This window comes from Paramisgurnus dabryanus, chromosome 12, assembly GCF_030506205.2.
Source record: "Paramisgurnus dabryanus chromosome 12, PD_genome_1.1, whole genome shotgun sequence".
Taxonomy (NCBI): domain Eukaryota; kingdom Metazoa; phylum Chordata; class Actinopteri; order Cypriniformes; family Cobitidae; genus Paramisgurnus; species Paramisgurnus dabryanus.
Window position 1 is genome coordinate 34204722 of NC_133348.1, and position 18228 is coordinate 34222949.

The 18228-nt window shown below is 37.5% G+C and overlaps 1 long non-coding RNA gene across 2 annotated transcripts; it reads right to left on the bottom strand.

The window, feature by feature from the left end:
* Window positions 1–232: 232 nt before the first annotated feature.
* LOC135750078 (uncharacterized) lies at window positions 233–2439 on the bottom strand. 2 transcript variants are annotated; one of them, XR_012338054.1, is made up of 4 exons: window positions 2354–2372; window positions 1908–1956; window positions 1469–1512; window positions 233–1046 (listed from the first exon to the last, which is right to left on the bottom strand). It is a non-coding gene; the product is annotated as an uncharacterized lncRNA (long non-coding RNA). The 2 variants fall into 2 exon arrangements; XR_010532582.2 differs by having other exon boundaries at window positions 1908–2439.
* Window positions 2440–18228: the final 15789 nt, after the last annotated feature.

Consider the following 18228-nt stretch of genomic DNA (forward strand, 5'->3'; position numbering starts at 1 on the left):
AATGCATCTGTGAAAATAATATAACCATAAACATTTTTATGTTAGTATTTAAAAGAAACTTGCATCATGAGAATTAATATATAAATGACATCCATACTTAAACAGAACAGTGTGTGAGAGAGAGATGCATTAAAAAGAGACAGTAACGTTATACACACAACCTCTAACTTCAGTGTTAAATAATATGTCGTTTAATAGGTCATTATCAACAATATCTGAATGAGAACCCTGGTGAAAAAATAGTATGCTAAATATATTTAATTTTGATATACTTAAGTATACTTGCAGTCACACTAATGACCAGTATACTTAAAGTGTGCTATTGATTAGTTTATTTAAAGAGTGCTATTTTGGAACAACTAATTTTGTACTTAATATATTTTAGTTGTATATTAATTGTAACAAAGTACAACTTTAAGTGTATTTAGTGTACTTTTGTGTGCTAAAGTGGAACAACTTTAAGTGTATTTAGTACAATTTAAGTACATGACTGTTTTTGTGCTAAATTCATGCTTGATAAGTGGATTTAGAGTGTGTTTTATTTATGTTAGGAGTACATTACAAATGTATTATGAGTGTCTTGCAAACATACAATCAGTATATCTTAAATAGACTGTTTGCGTACATTCTATATATTTTTGGCCAATCCAAAATTCTAAAAACTGCCCTGGTGAAAAATGAATATGCCAAGTACATTACATTTTGTATACTTTTACATACCTGCAGCTAGATTAGTAATGAGTATACTTCAAGTGCGTTAATAATTAGTTAACTTAAAGAGTGCTATTTTGGGAATGGATTACTTTAGCTGGTAACATAACCAAAATAATTTTTTCCAAATAAATAAAAGCTGATTAAAACAGTCAAAAACAATTCATTTTAAATATATTTAAAATATAGTTTTATTCACAGCATTCAAAGTGTACAGTATTTGCCTAAAAATTGAACAATTACTCATTGAAGAATGTCAAGATGATTGAGTTTACAACGTCTTTCTCTCCCAAATCAACTTTAGTCTGGCAGGTTTTGGTTCAGCCTAAGGAAATCTGAAAAAGAGAGACAATAAGCTCAATTAAAAAGTGTTTAATATTAAAACATTACATTTATTTAAGACTTACTGTATTAAATCTATAGTTTACTGGCAGAGATTGTATAGCAGATATATTTTTACCTAAACTAGAGCTTGACTTAAATGTCATCATATATATTAAAGGGCGGTTTCCCAGATAGGAATTAGACTAGTCCTAGACTAAAATAAATGTAAGAGCTGTCCAAACTGAAAACAACTTGCTCTGACATATCTTAAAATACATCTGTGCCCATTGTTTTACATCGTTATGCACATAAGTAATGTTTTTAGTAAGGCATGTTTGTTAAAACTATCCTAATTAAACTAAGGTCTAGTCCTGGATAAAGCTAATCCCTGTCCGGGAAACCACCCCTAAGAGTTTTCATTGTAATGACTTGCCTATATGGGCTGCAAAATCCTCCTTACATAAAATACTTCAGCTCCTAAAGAAAGATTTTATTGTATTAAATTTAAATGTAAAAATTGTCAGAAAGAAAATGCAACAAGCAGACAATTGGGTGTTTCCTGGAAAGGGATTATCTTAAAACAGGACTAGGCCTTAGTTTAATTAAGAAATATAACCAGTTTCAAAAAAACATGCCTTAATAAAAACATTACCTGTGTGCATTTTGAGGCAAAACAAAAGAAAAATGGTGTATTTTAAGATATGTCAGTGCAAGTTGTTTTCAGTTTGGACAGCTCTTACATTTATTTTAGTCTAGGACTAGTCTAATCCCTGTCCGGGAAACCGCCTCAATATGTATAACGTTATCTAAACTGAAGCTTGATTTACTACTACGAATGAATTATTATATCTTAAGAGTTTAAAATGACATACCATTAGCTGCAAAGTTCTCCCTACAAATGTCTTTGAAAAACTTTAGCTTCTGAGGAAAGAATGCAGCATCATTAATACTAAATACAGTTAGGTAAAAGCCTTACAACCTCTAAACAGTCAATAAATGGTTAACTTTCACGCTACATTTAAAAAACAGATTTTCTGACGCTACCTTTTTTCATTAACATATACATACACACCAATACATATATTTAACAAAACAATCGGGTGTACTAATTCGATATAACAGGCTGACAGTGCTATCTTTCAAACCTTTAACATTAGCTATAAGCTAAGCTAAGCTACACAGCAGCTTATCACTAATAGCGAGTTAGACACCGCGTTATTGACAACATTTCGCATTCGAAATATGATAGTCTACTGATAAACTTCAGAATGGTCAAACGATAATCAAATATAATTAATTTTAAGACATTTTAACGTACCTTGGGACTGAATCCGTCCGCCTTGAACGACTGGTAAAAATCAAAATACGTGCGTCGTGACGTCATCACACACACACACGTCAGATGCATTATTCAAATCTCAGAATTCACTTTTCTCTGAAATGCATTTACGAAAACTGTTTAAGTTTTGTACAGCTAAAAGCGGTATGCAATTGACTGAAAAACTACAAAAAAACAAACACTCATATTCCCCTTACGAAAATGAATGTTTTTTTTTGTGGTAAAAGTTTAGTAACCATGTTTTTTTGGTGTATTGATTATTATTAGCAAAACCACGGTTATTTTGTGGTAAAACACAGTTAATTGGTTTATCCAATGCTTGACTATAGTGAAGTTAAAGTGTACCTTATGTTAATAGTATATTACAAATGTATACATCTACAATATAAAATGTAACTGAACATACTGCTCTCTCGTAATTTTAAGCCCACGTTAATTCTCCATAAAATAATATACATTTGTACACCCCAAATACTTTCAAAATGTACTTAAAATATACTGTTTCTAAAGAATACTAAATAATATATTTTAGAAATATACTGTCAGTGCATTATTATAATGATAACTTTAAGCATACCGATAAAGTATACCTAAAATACATTTTAAAATAAGTTTAAATTTAGTATACTTTAAAAATTGCACAAAACTTTAACTTTAAGTATATTTTTCTAAAGTATACTTTTAAAAAATATACTAAAGTATAATTATTTTGAAGTATGTTAAACGTTTAATTGTAAAAAATACGCGCAAATATGTTGTAAGCATACTTTAAATATGTTTAAAGAAAGTACATTCCTTTGTAAGTATATTTGTAATGTACTATTGCAAAGTTAAATATACTTGAAATACAATAAAGTATATTTGTTTTTCACCAGGGAAATGAACTGACCTTCAAGCTAGCATCTGAAATCTCGGTTACTTGTATGAATCACGTGAGCTACTGTAAGAATGTAATGTACTAATATATTGTTATCTTATCTTAAATATAAAAATATAGGTGGGTAATCAAAATCATTCAAAATAATTGCATTTTATAAACTAACGTTACTTATCTTAAGTGTATTCGTAGAACGGACATCACAAATCTAACGTTAGGCGAAAGAGCACATTTAGCTAAGATAGCTTGAAACTGACCACCTTTTCAACACCCAGCATGGCTTCATGTTACCCGAACATCGTAGTCAAACCATTACTTGGGATTAGGGTATTCCTCAGTCGGCTTCCCGTCCGTTAAAATTGGTAAGAAACAAACATAAAGGCGCTTCAGTGAGCTTTTTAAGTTTAACGCGTCGCCTTCAGCCACTGCCTCAGCTGCTCATCATATGCAGCCGGAAGTACGTTGACAAAATGAGCGCAATGGCGCCGCCCTTGTTGTCGTGGAAAATCAGGTGAATATGCTATTAAATTATCCTCACCTTATCCATTGGGAGTGTCATTGTTAAGGCAGTAGTACCAGTAAATAACCAATAGGTGTCAGTAATCCGCGGGAGAGCTTCGCTGCATATTTCTCTTCAAGATTGAGAATCGCAACGAAATCCTCGTCGAGCAACACGTCCACTGAGGTAAATGTCCTCAAAACACTGGTTATTTATGTTTCAGTTATATGAATAATATAATAACAGTTTTTATATTATGTATAACAGTTTTATCTCGAAGTAATGGTAGTGCTAAAGTCTAATGTATCGTTTCTGAGGCTGCTAGATTTTTCTTTACGCTATTCACGTTTGTGAAGTGAATTTAAAGCACATATTGCTTGCATTTGACTTAGTTAGCCACTATCCATTGGTTTTGTTATCATGTTTGGTGAGATATCTAACGTGATTTTCGTGGGGCTTAAAGAAAAAAAATATTGACCCCGCTAGTTCTGCCATTGCAGTCATGAATTATTATGCAAGCTAACTGTTTTTTTGCCTCATTATTATACGTAAACATGCCTTATATAACTTAGGGAAATGATCGTTTGTCCTTTATTTATTTATTTTTTGCAGCAACCATGTCTGTGTCCTTAAAGAAACTCTGTCAGGTACAGAGTGGAACGATGAACTTGAAAATCAACCATTCTGATGACTGGCGTCCCCATCCGAGTCACCACCTCAGACAACAACAGTCACAAACTCACAAACACAAATACACTCAATAATGGGCTTAATAAAGAAAGACTTAACTATGATTTTATCTGTGTTAACCTATGATATCAGTTATTGATGTATTTTAAATATTTACGTATTACTAGGCTTATCATACATGCATTGAAGTTTTAAAATGTATCTAATATAATACTTGAATTACATTGAATGTTTTGAATACCACCATTAAATTATTTTGTGCATGTTTACACAAGTAAAGGTTTTATTTATTGGAGATAAAAGGGCTGTTTAGTTAATATAATACTTCTGTTTGTTAGGCACTAACAAGTGAAAATAGTTAGGTTTAAGTACATTTATTAAAACTCGATAGCTGTAATGCTTCTGTGCAGAAGGAAGCCCGTGAGCCACGAAGGTAAGTTTGCGAGCAGATTAATTTCCACTTATTAGACAGCATAGTTCGCTCATCGTGTTTTGTATTGCATCACTTATAGTAAACCTTTAAAATCGAGTTTAGTAAGATTTTATGCAACTACAGTTGGCTTTGGTTAACTATTGAGGCATCGTCTCCTGGCACAATGCTCAATGTGACCGCAGTATTTGTTGAACACTGCTGGCAGCGGCGACGTCTGTGTCCGTACCATTTTTATCAATGAGAGCAGCTCGTATCTCCCTGCTCCTGAGTCATAAAGCTCGTCTTTAACGATACAATGTTTAATAACTTAAAAAATACGGCGTTTTTTTAATTTCCTGAAAAATAATGGTTTTGAAGATACGAGGATTCCGCCCGACAGCCACGAAATTGTAGATGGGACATTTGTAAAAAAAAAATTGTCCTCTGTCTGGGCCCCATCACTGTAAAAAATACTTTGCTGCCTTAAAATTTTTTGTTAAATCAACTCAGATTTACAAGTCATGTCAACAGAGATGAGTTATCACAATTTATAAAATATAGTTGAGAAAAGTCAACTTAATTTTATAAGTTATAACAACTCACCTCTAGTTATAACAACTCATCTCTAGTCAAGATGAATAATAGTAAGTTGAAATGACTTGTAAATCTTAGTTGATTCAACAAAAAAATTTAAGGCAGCAAAGTATTTTTTACAGTGCAATCGGGCCCTAGGCACGTGCCTAGTTTGCCTTTGCGTTAATCCGGCTCTGCACAGAGCGAGTGGATTGTTTTGTCGGATACGGAGCGAGTGAAACCAAAACTGAAACTAAAAGCGCACTCTCATACTATGGAGTTTTAACACGTTTTAACAGTTGTGCAGTGCAGTGTGAATATTTTACTGGAAACAACAATTGCAGATCGATCTCTTCCATAAAAGCCGATGTAAACATCTGAGAGTATATTAATATTTTTCAGATTTATAACTTTTGTGAACTACAAATGCAAGTTGATGTCATACTGGGATTGCTTGGCAAAGATAATTTACAAACATGAGACCGGATGGATTATGACTTGCGCACAATTTTTAAACAAAGGTAGCATAACCGTTTAGATTTTTCATGTTCATTCTATATGCACTGTCAGCTATGATGAAGTTTAATGATTCATTGCGCCGCTCACAGCGGGCCTGCGGTGTTAGATCAGAAATGTCTTGTCTGGAAGTGTTATTTTTTTACAAAAGAGAGTAACACGAGTAACGAGCTGATTTAAATTTCAGTCATTTTGCTTGGCTGTGCTAGGCCTGGCCGTTTGGTCATTTGTTGCATTGTGCTTATCTGCTGCCCTGTGTAGTGCAGTGATAAGACCTATTTGCTGGCTGTGTCTGTATGTAGTTTCTGATTGGGTCTAGGGTTGTGCCGATAGACGATAGTATCGTGTATCGATGATCTTCACACATATCGCTTCTCTCTGTCTCACGTGCACGTGCTCTCACGTCTGTCCGAAGTCTAAACATAAACTAAAGTAGTAATCCTTATGTATTTGTTCAGTTTATTGCGTTTCATGCGAGCTGAGGCAAACTTTCCTTTTTGTTTAAAATATAACCCGCTGCATATTGTGCCTCTCTCACTCTCGCATACGTGCAGAGACCTGCGCTCTGTCCGAAGTCAGATCACTAGGTAGTAATCCTGTTAATGATATGCATTCAATGAGTTGTATCTACACGTCCCTCGTGTTTAAAATATGATTGTGTTTAAAATATGATCGCGTTCCGCTGGACCAAGGTGTTAAAAAAGGCACCTCTGAGAGCACTGCTAGGATCAGCTCTTCTGTTGTTCATTCAAAGTAATCTGACGATATGCCTTAGAGACGGTCGTTATATAGAGGCGCAACATTATATAGAGGCTTTCGCTGGCATGGCAGTCATTGGCCAGTATGCTGGCGTTGTTCTATAAAAAAAAGCTTCAGAAAATCGGAAGAGGGGAGGATCTCCCATAGTGTCAGCTACTGAAGCAATGTCTCGTTCCCGTTTCTCAGGGAACCAATGTTACAATAGTAACCGAGTCATTTTCTATGTTCTTGTGGTGTGTTTCAAACTCTGAATGAAGGCTTTAAAATTACTAGTAGGAATTGAGGAGCTCAGATGCAAAAGCCGTCAAATGTCACCTCTTTAAAAATTAGATCATGATATTAACCAAATGCTCTCGGCACGTATTATACGATCATTGACTACTTTCATTTTAAATCTGTTTAATCCCAACTTCAGGCTATTCAGCAATACCAGTTTGTTTGCAGAATCCATTAATATTATAAAAAATATCCATTCTGAAAAAAAATCTCATTTACAAGAAAACATGTTAGATGCACTTGGATGGTTTTGCATCTATTCACTTGTAGTCCTTGTTTTCTCACTTTGGTAACACCACCTTAAAGGCATAGTTCACCCAAAAATTATTTCATTTACTCACCCTCATACAGTTTGTTTCAAATCTGTAAAAATGTCTTTGTTCTGATGAACATGAAGGACGATATTTTGAGGAATGTTTATAACCAAACCAATCAGAGACCCCATTGCCTTCCATAGTAGGAATAAAATTACTATGGAAGTCAATGGGGACTCTGATTGGTTTGGTTACAAACATTGATTGAAATATCATCTTTTTTGTTTATGGAAAAAAAATATATATACAGAACATGACAGCAAGCAAATGATGAAAGAATTTTAATTTTGGAGTGAACTTTTGAAGTGTTTTAAAATATTTTCTCTTGACAACCAAACAAATTCCATATGCAAAGTATCATGTTGGAAGACAAAGCATAACCTCTAACATAACTTCAAATTGTTTATTTAGGGTGTGACATCCTTGCAATTTAAAAATGCAAAGCAGAAGTTCCTAGAGGAGAATTGTTTCCCATCTTGACAACTTAAATGGCAACGAGAAACTTTTCAAAGATTTGTTATTTTCACATTCTCTATGAAAAGACGTTAAAAGCATCAGCAAAGACAATCTAAGAAAAATCCGGTTAAAGATTTTTCAAGGTGCAAAAACAAAAATTACAAACATACCTTAAAATCGCTGGTAATACCAATAGATTTGGAACACACAAAGTCAAAACCAATATCTACAGGACAAATATATGTTCAACTTTTTACTTTTGTTTAATTGACATTGTCAAATTTAATGTTACACATCAGATATTTTTCCTTAACAGTTAACCAAACATTCATAACAGGCATAACAGTAGCAATGCTGACAATTTTTCAAAATTTACTTTGCTGCCTTTATCAACTTCAAACAGGTATAGCTCTTTCATTTTTTGTCAGATTCCAACACATCATACACTGTTTTTATAGAGAATGTCAAAATCTAAATAATTTATTTATGAAAATTTGCTCATTCGACTCATTTTGCCTGCACGGGTCACAATATAAAAAATCCTGTGCGGCAAACTGGTTCCCTCCCATCAGTACAACTTCCAGCTCAAATCTGATGGAGCCTCAGTAAATTGTATTAGGACACTGTTTTTCAAGCGAGTGAGACACGCAAGAATAAAGCTAAGTCTTATTGATTCATTCAGCATACAGTCATTAACCACGTTTGACTAAAATTAAGAAACTGACAGTTAATAAGACTAATGGTTTAAGTCTGAGGGCTCTAACACACACCCGGCGCAATTGTGTGTTGAAAATTAACAGATTAAACAAAGTCTGGACAGGTTACCCTAACCTCAGGATAGTGAGAGATGAAAAAGGTTATCAGAGTTAACAGTGTGCTCGCACCTCATCATTGATTGTCCAAAAAAAAGTGACAGCAGCAACAATCAATAGCAATTCCACCCTGAAGCAAGGCCACATTCAATAAGCAGGTCTATGAGGCTAATTATTTATTGTGTGACCAAATCGTGCCACGCATGGTTATATAAGCTCATCGTCACAACTCAGCTTTATTGGGCTTTTTCGTGCAGAAAAGACTTCCCACAATGCATGTGTAGGACTGTCCATGACTTGCAGTTTACATGGTTTGCCAAATAATCTAATAAATTTATCACATACATTAATGTTGCTTGCAATAGGAGACATCATTTTGTGAATCATACTAGGGAATCGTTACATTGATGTTACGAAAAATAGCTTTTATATGCATTTATCCGAGGCTTTTATCGAAGGGACTTACAATGCATACAAGGGATAAATTTTTTTAATCGGTACGTGTGTTCAATGGGTTTAAACCCAGGACCTTTAAGCTTGCTAACGCAATGCTTTGCTACTGAGCTAAACAAGAGCAAATGTAGGAAACAATGCACATTTTTTAATTTTAAAAATATAACTTCCAAATGAAAGAAGATAAGCCTGTTTGTTAAAACTTCCGAGGTAGGTTTTTCACACAGTATGCGTTCTTGCATCTAAGAGATAGGAGACCCTGTTGCATTCATAAGTAATTCAGATGATTTTTGCTGTTATATTTTCTAGTAAATCACACTAAATTAAAGCATATCAACACAAGTTATATTATCCATTAAGACATTATTACTCACTTATCCTAAAATCCCCAGTGTGAGTGGACTATTAGTGGCTTTACAATTCCATGGCCACCTCCACTTGAAGAATCTAATTCCGGATAATGCCTTTCTGTAACACCATCACCATAAAATAACACCATCACCAAAAGCAATACACCAAAATAGGAATTCATCTTTTATTGCATTGCTAATTTGCGTGGTAAAGTAAAGTGGGTGTTTTGGTCTAATGTTGTGTGATTAAAATAAGACAATGAGTCAATCGTGATGAAACATCAGATGATGTCTGAAAGTGATGGTGGTCAGAAGATTTTAAGCTCCTTTGGGAGATCATGGTAAGATCATTTTAAAACGCAGAAACCATCTTGTTCTCTTTGTTTATCTCTTGTTTTGTCTCTGTTTGTATAAAAGTTTGAAACAACAGATAATGGACACTATAATGATTCATTTGTTTGGATGCATTTTTAAGGACGTAATACAGTAGGCTGTTTAAGAAAGAGATAGATAGCATCTTGGCATTTAAAGAGGCCAAGCTATGTTGTTCACTTTTTTAGCTCTTTGCCTGCAACAGTTTTCTCTTCTGTCTTCTTTTTATCATTAATAAATCAATGTTTCACCATCTGTGGTGGGCGTTTATTTAACTGCATGCTAACCTTGGTGATGGCCTTTTGCTTTTTTTAATGCATTACAGTATGGTATTCAGTGTTTGTGAGGTTGTAAAATATTTAGTCTGGCATAGTTTAATTGTTGTAATCTTTGTTGAAAATGAACCGTTGCCATCATGGTGAGGTAAGCATTCTTGTCAACACCATAGAAATGCATATGTATGGACACAATATCCTTATAGGGACAGTAGAATGCCATGTTTAATACAATTTTATTTTTAAGAAATCTAAAGGACATCATAGATAGATTAAAAGCATAGATATCGATATATCAATAATCCATTTGATATTAAAGGGTTAATACCCCAAAATGACAATTTTATGATAAATCACTTACCTCTGCGTCGTTCTAAACCACCAAGTCCTCCTATTGTCTTCAGAACAGATTTTTAAATATTTTTGGTGAAAACTGGGAGGCTTCTGTCTGTCCCATAGACTTCAATTTGTTTCAAAATTCTTTTCCCCAGAAAGGCCCATGTGCCATCAGTCATTGAATTATATTGTCATAAGGAGACGAGGATACTTTTGTGTGCAAAGAAAACAAAACAAACAATTTTATTCAACAATTTGTTCTCCCGCTTGGTTGTTCAGTGCGCATTCACTGCTGACGTCACCTGCTGACATAGTTCCCAGTGTACAGACACAGCATATGCTGGCAAGTCATTTGTGCATTTAAACTGTTGAAATATTGTTTACAATGTTTGCATAATGGCTTAAAAAAGGGGAAAAAACATTGGCAGAAATCGTGAATCGGATAATTGGTGCTCATTAAAGCATTTAAGATCATTTAAGCTGAGCATCCATAACTTTGCTGCATTTCTTTATACGTTTTCTCCTCTCAAATCACCTCTTTTAATGAATTGGCATTCTTCCTCTGAGCAATGATGGAATGGTCTATTTTACTTAGAAATTCAGCAGCAGAATTGCTTCCCTCTTTCTTAATAAAGGGCAAAAGGAAGGGTTTTTTTTCACACAATTAACTAATTTTCTAATTAAACTTCACACTGCTATTATTTATATCACAGCACTTTCAATAAATGAGTCTATAACTCAGAACAAGTAGTGTGGATATCATTACCAATGGCTCTTTTGTTTTTTATTACACTACTACATCTGTAAGTAAATCATTTCCAAAGAAGAAATATTACTACTACTTTAATAATAAGAGTGGTGCTATCTTTTTAACACAACTGTATGTTTCATTTTTTTACTCATTGAATTGTCTGTTTTAATTGCCACTATGTGTATGTATGTTTTATGTTTTAATTCATCAGATTTGTTGCTTTCTCCTTGTAGACCTATTGGAAAAGTTAATGTCAAACTGAAAAACTGCATTAACATTTTCACCATTAAACATGTAGGGCCAGATTTACTAAACAGGGCAAATTAGCATGAGAGCACAAATGCAAAAAAGCGCCGATGGGAGTGGTAATACATACATAAATGCCCTTTTCCCCATTTCAGTTCTTACAGATGGAATAGAAAGAGTAAAATAATTTTCAGACCGAAGGGAATATCTCCCAGCACGTTTTCTTTAAGTAAGACAACCTAAATACAAAGGCAACAACCCCAGAATAGATTTATAAATAATTAAGTAAAAATGATTTTTCCTTCTGATAGACAAAGATGGCCAGGCTACTCTATTATACAATATACAATGATGAGTTAGAGGCTTACAATCTGATATAAATCTTAAAGCGCTGTGGTAAACAGCGTCCAAAGAAGAGAGAAGTTGAGAGGACGCAGATTGATACACCACGTCACCATAATCAAGTACTGGCAAAAATGTTGCCGAAACTAACCTCTTTCGTACATTAAATGAAAAACAGAACTTGTTTCTGAAATAAAACCCAAGCTTTATTTTCAATTTTTTCTTTAAATTAGTTATGTGAGACCCAAAAGATAATTTATCATCGATAATTATGCCGAGATATTTATATTCTTTTACTGACTCAATCACATTGCCTCGGGACGTCTTAAGAGGAATTAAATTGTCTTCGATCTTTTTTAAACCTGAGAATAACATAAATTTAGTTTTATCTGCATTCAGAACAAGTTTTAGTATATGAAACCGAGACTGAATAACATCAAAAGCCGTTTGAAGCTTAAGCAAGGCTTGCTGTTTTGAAGGTGCACCACAATACATGACAGTATCATCTGCGTAAAAATGAAAATTCACATCTTGAATATCATAATCTATACTGTTTATGTAGATAGTGAATAAAAGAGGTCCCAGTACGGACCCTTGGGGAACACCTTTAACAGTCTCCAATAGTCCTGAGTTTTTTCCTCCAGCCTGAACACGTTGAGTTCTATTACTTAGATAGTTTTTAAACCAGAGAATGACATGATTTGATAAACCGACACTCCTCAATCTGAGAAGCAGCATCTCATGATCCACGGTGTCGAAAGCCTTTGATAAGTCGATAAAAAGAGAAGCGCAGTGGTCACCTCTATCAATTGATCCAGTAATATCATTAAAAACTTTCAGAACAGCTGTAGTGGTACTATGTTTTTTGCGAAACCCAGATTGATTATTAGATAGAATATTATGCGCATTCAGATAACAAGTCAACTGATCATTAATAAAACGTTCTAAAATTTTCGACAGGACACTGTAGTACGGCTGGTAAATAATCAACTTTGAGTTTATTTATGAAGAGACACTGTAAAACAATTAAACCTCAGGTGGTGTTGCTAACCCAAATTTGACTCTTAGGTGAAACTCTTTACAGACATGCAACTCTCTGTTCTCCTAATCTCTTCATCACAAAGGCTTTGGCACTGTTAGCCTTAAGGCTCACATCACCGAGTATCTGCTGAAATATATGATGTAATGTATACATATTATGTGGTTCTAAGTTGGTATTTAATATTAATGTTTAGTATTATTTTAAAAGTCATGGTGCGATGAGTAAAAATGTCTCATTTCTATAAATCTAAGATATGATGGATTAAGGTTTTAGAACTTTGGATAGAAGATGCATTTCTTGTAGAGGTGGGGTTTTGCCTTGATATTTCTGGCTAGTTTGACCAGTTGCCAAGATACTCCTGGCTAGTTTGACCAGGTGCTCTTTAGTATCACTTGGCACAGGTCAAACTGGATTTTGACCAGGTGTTCTTTAGTATCACTTGGTACAGGTCAAACCAGATTTTGGTAGTTTTCTCAAGCTGTGTATAAAAGGTGGCCTGGCAAAACATTCTGGGAGGCATCCTGTAACCAGGAGCTCCCACACTTTGTGTGTGTACTAAAACATCATGGAAGAAATCTTTAACAAGAATCTTCCTACACCATTTTAGGTGTATTATATCCACGATGGAAGTACTCTGTAGCCAGAGTGTCTATTGCCAGGCATGACTTTGTAACTTTTGCAATTGTTGATCATTTTAATTAATTGGAATTGAATCATATTCTGTATGATATTCTTTAATTGATGTTTGAAGCTGGAACCTGCCTGGTATAATAAATTGTTACATTTGATTTATCTAAATTCTTCAGAAATTGTATTGATTTATTTTAATTCTTTCAGAAATGTTAATTTCTAGTAGATTAGAAGGAGTCTGGTATTACCGCAAAATAAGTATGTCAGGACACTGGTGTTTTGATGTTGAATGGAGCATGGGGCACATTCACCAGGACTCTCAGATTTATGTCTATCACCTGCCTTGGCAAGTTGCATGATCGTGACTAAAGTAACTATTTTTATGATCGGAGCAAGCATGGGGCGGCCAGACGTAAAAATATTAGTTTACCCGGCAACCTCTGACTAAGACCAGACTGGAAATTTTGTGTCCGTGAGATGTACGCAACGGCCGGCGTATATCCTGTGCGATATCGGGTCCCTAATGAACGAATAACTAAGACTATCGGAATTTATAAATAATCAAACATATAAATTATGATCAACAGATAATTGGAATAATGCACTAAATTCTTACTATATTAAATTGGAGTCAGATTATAATTAACCACAGAGGTCAAATAAATAAATTAAATAAATGGAATTATTCTTCTAGAAGCGCTACGGACGGAAAGAACACGTGATACCTTCACCACGCCATTGGATTTCGACGTTGGGCCAATGGGTGGCGTCTTACAACACAAAGTTTTGAGATTGGTCTATAATTATCTAATATACTGTATTGGAATCTCCCCCTTTTAACAAGGGAACGCTTAGGTTACTCACGTAACCCCGGTTCCCTGAAATAACGGGAACGAAGCATTGCGTCAGTTAGCTGACGCTATGGGGGAAACTCCTGTTTACTCCGTGACTGAAGCCTATTGGTTAACGTCTGTACAAAGTACAGACCAATGACGTTTGAACCCGCGCGCGGGAGGAACGCGTCCTTATTTAAGCGCGGTTCAATCGTCAGGAGCTCATTATATTCGACTGAAGCGCGCAGCCGAATAACACTCGCTGCGTAGACGTTTGTAGCACGGCAAGAGACGCAATGCTTCGTTCCCGTTATTTCAGGGAACCGGGGTTACGTGAGTAACCTAAGCGTTCCCTTTCAATACGGTTCACTTCGCATTGCGTCAGTTAGCTGACGCTATGGGGGAACGTAATCCCATCACGCCGTGCATACACAACGTACTGAAGTGCCTTACCGGAGAGACACTGCGTGTGGCCCTATACCCGGCATATTCACAGCTTAAAAAGCAAATGTGTAAGCACCATATAAATTGTTGACGCGCACACGGTGGGGTTTTAAACGCACCGGGGGCACATAACATAGCACAAGACGGCGAGGTACCGAGCGCGCCGCGGCTGTGCGAGATAAGTAAATTCAGAGTCACGTTGGTGAGCTCGCTGAGCGCACCGTGGTGTACACATAAAACGCATGAGCGTGCATGATTGAGCCGAGAGAACCTGCGCTCGTAGGGCAGGGACGTCTAAGCTGTACAATCTGACAACGTAGACGGCGAAGACTAGCCGGCCGCGTAGCAGATATCAAATATAGATATAGATACCCCTGTAGACCAAGTTCATGAAGAAGCCAAACTCGCAGAGAGTGGGCTCTATATAGGACATAGCTCATAGAGGGGCGTGAGCCAGTGCGATGGTTTCAACGATCCATCTAAATAACCACTGTTAGCAACAGACATACGTAGTGAGTGATCTGCGAAGCTCACGAACGGCCGATCTGACTATAATATGCGGCAGAACGGTTCGTAGCGTGGGATTATACAGATACCACAATAGTGTGAACCCAGGTGCACCCTCGAGCGCATCGGGATGCATATAGGTAGTATTATAGTGCACAGATCGGTGAGCTTTCCAAGCGCGCCGTAAATGTGACTATATTGACTATAAATTGCACGGGCACAGGTGAACACTTGAATACATCGTGAATGCATATAGATGAATCAGAGTGTTATAATGCACAGGCCGGCAAGATTCTCAAGCGCGCCGTCATGTGTTCTGATAATAAATTGTGCGCACACGGGTGAACTCTTCAGTGCACCGTGAATGCGTATAGATAAATCAGTGCACAGAACGCGCCGTGAATGTGTACAAATATGATTGATGAACGTAACGGTGGGCACCCAACGCACCGTGAACGTACACAGATGAACAACAATGTATGTGTCACAAATCATAACACAGCTGTGTATACAGGTGAGCTTTCCCAAGCGCATCTTATTGTATACCAAAATGTTATAGCGTGTACATGTGAGCTTCTCTAAGCGCACGGTGGACGCATATAATTAAAAACCATATCGTGCATACAGGTGAGCTAATGGGCGCACCTTTAATGCAACAAACCTCAGTAGTGCGAAGCAGGGATGTCGAAGCTGTAAACTGACAACGTGGACGGCGGGGACCAGCCGGCCGTGTCACAATTGTCAAATGAGAAACCTCTAAGACCATGCCCATGCTCTAAGACAAGTGAGCATAATTGTCACGGGAGGTGATAACGTCAACGATCCATAAATAGCCTGTATTGACAGGTGCTCTAGTGAGTGATCTGTGACGCAGATGAACAGCTGATCGTCTGATGTACGTCAGACGTATGTGTCATCCAGGACCTTGGACAGTTCCAGAGCGCTGTGCCTCGGGCACCGTCCGCATCTGAGAAATGACAGGCTTATGAATAAAGTGAATGGCCAGCCGTAAAAGCATGGTTCGCTGTTACCGCCGCCGTCCGCATCTGAGAGATGACAGGCTTGTGAATTAAATGAATGGTCGGTCGTAAAAGCGTGGTTCGCTGTTATCACGGCCACATAGATATAGGTAGGGGAGAGAGCCGCCGTGCCTCTGTAGTGAGGAGAAAAGTGTTCCACCCACGATTCGCGGGGGGTATTGACTTTCAAATGTCACTAGACAGAATGGATCAGACTTTGCATAAGGACGCCTCGTGGAAGGGGTCCTAGCAGCTTGTGTCAATGTGTCATAAGGCACGTAATGTAGGTCGTGTCCCACGGATGCCATCTCCGCACGCCCATCGTAATGGGTTAATATTGGTAGTTTAAGCATGAGATGCGTATCACTCTGATTGAACATAGCTTATAAAGCGATGCAATGAGTTTATAAAGGAGATGACTCGTCAGCTTGTTCAGGGGGCGAGATCTCAGTCTGGTTCGGTAAATAATGAAACCACCGTAGATTGCCCGACCGCATTATCACAATAACACGGTCGAGAGTGCTGCAGTGCTAAATCATCCTCTTAATGTACCGTATTCACAGTACAAGGTGATTTATATGAGACAAACGGCGTTCCACGCGCCGAAGGCTGATTGCCGTCGTAAAGCGTGTTCAACCCACAGCAAATGCTGGGCTAGCTCGTAATGACAGCACTTCATGCAGCAGTGTGTAACTTAAGCAAGCTTCCCGGCCGTCAGCTCGGGGCGGGACCTTTGCTTAGTCAAACTGAAGTGGATTTATGAACAATGCCACGATATTCAGCTTTCTGAGGCTCGTTAGAGGGGTACGTGCGCCCGTCTTAAACGAGATGCCGCGCGCGTCTGACTGTGCGCGCGCTTTAAGCTTTGAAACTTATTGTGGCGGGTAGCAAGCTCACTTGAGGTTGATATTACCCTTAATATCTCCGAGTATTGGAGCGGAGGTGTGAGCGTCTTCGGATCCGCTAATATAAATCAGCTATATGGCCGAAAAACGTCATAAACCGCTTGGCTGTAAGCCTTTGAGTGGCCGTCCGGAGAGGGCGCGATTCAAACGCTTGGAGCCATGCAAAAGTCTGAGGCTGTCCTTCCTCTAGGAAGAGAGAATAACAGCCGTAAGACCGTGCTCGTTTGCGCCATCAGAAAGAGAAACTGAGGTGGGCTGCGAGCGAATTTGGCAGAAAGGTGTTAGAGACACCGTACAGTCGTGGGGTGTCAATACACAGTATATGGCCAAACCGGGGTTTTTTCGGCTAGCGTCGATAGAATTATGGACAGCGGGCCTTGTGTGCGTATTACTGATTGCTTGTCAGTAAGGCGATAAAGTGTTTAGAGACACCGTACAACCGTGGGTGTCAATACACAGTATAGTAAGCACGGAAATTACTCTTTTTAGAGGAATTAAATACCGTTCGCCACTATAGTGAGGTCGCATAGCCGACAGTATTACACAGTATGTTTGGATAAACAGCACACAGAAAACATTTCAGGGCAGTCCAGCCGAGGCGCGACATAACCCCTTTTTCCCAGACAGTTTCGTTCTCTGTTGATGCAGCTATGCTGCGGAGACCAGAGCTCAGCCGTTCAGGTGCACAAGCCTCAGTAGTGACGGTGACCGAACGGCTCACGGAGCAGGGTAGTATGTCTAGGTAGTTTAATGTCAGACTGAACCCATCGCAGAGAGGAAGTCTGCCGCGAGGCCCGCGGTTTTGCCGTTTATTAAAAGGGCAGAAAAACCGGGTATATATATATAAGAATGTACCAATATTCAGCGCACTGATATAGGGCGGGACTGAATAAAGGGAGGTATTCGGGCCTCAGTATATTATAAACAAATTCGTTCTGCCTCTGATTCCGTCTAAACCAGAGAGAAATTACCAGGCAGACGAAAAATGAGCTATCTGAAGTGAGATCGGCTCAGGCCAGTAAAGCTGTATAATAAGTGTTTTAGCGCTCCAATAGAGGCGTGTCCGCCTTATCGAGCAGACGAATGAGATCGTGCCGCTCCAGGAGGGGAGGGGCATGAAGCTCTCTTATAATGAGTGTTCTTGGTGCTCCAATAGCGGCGAATC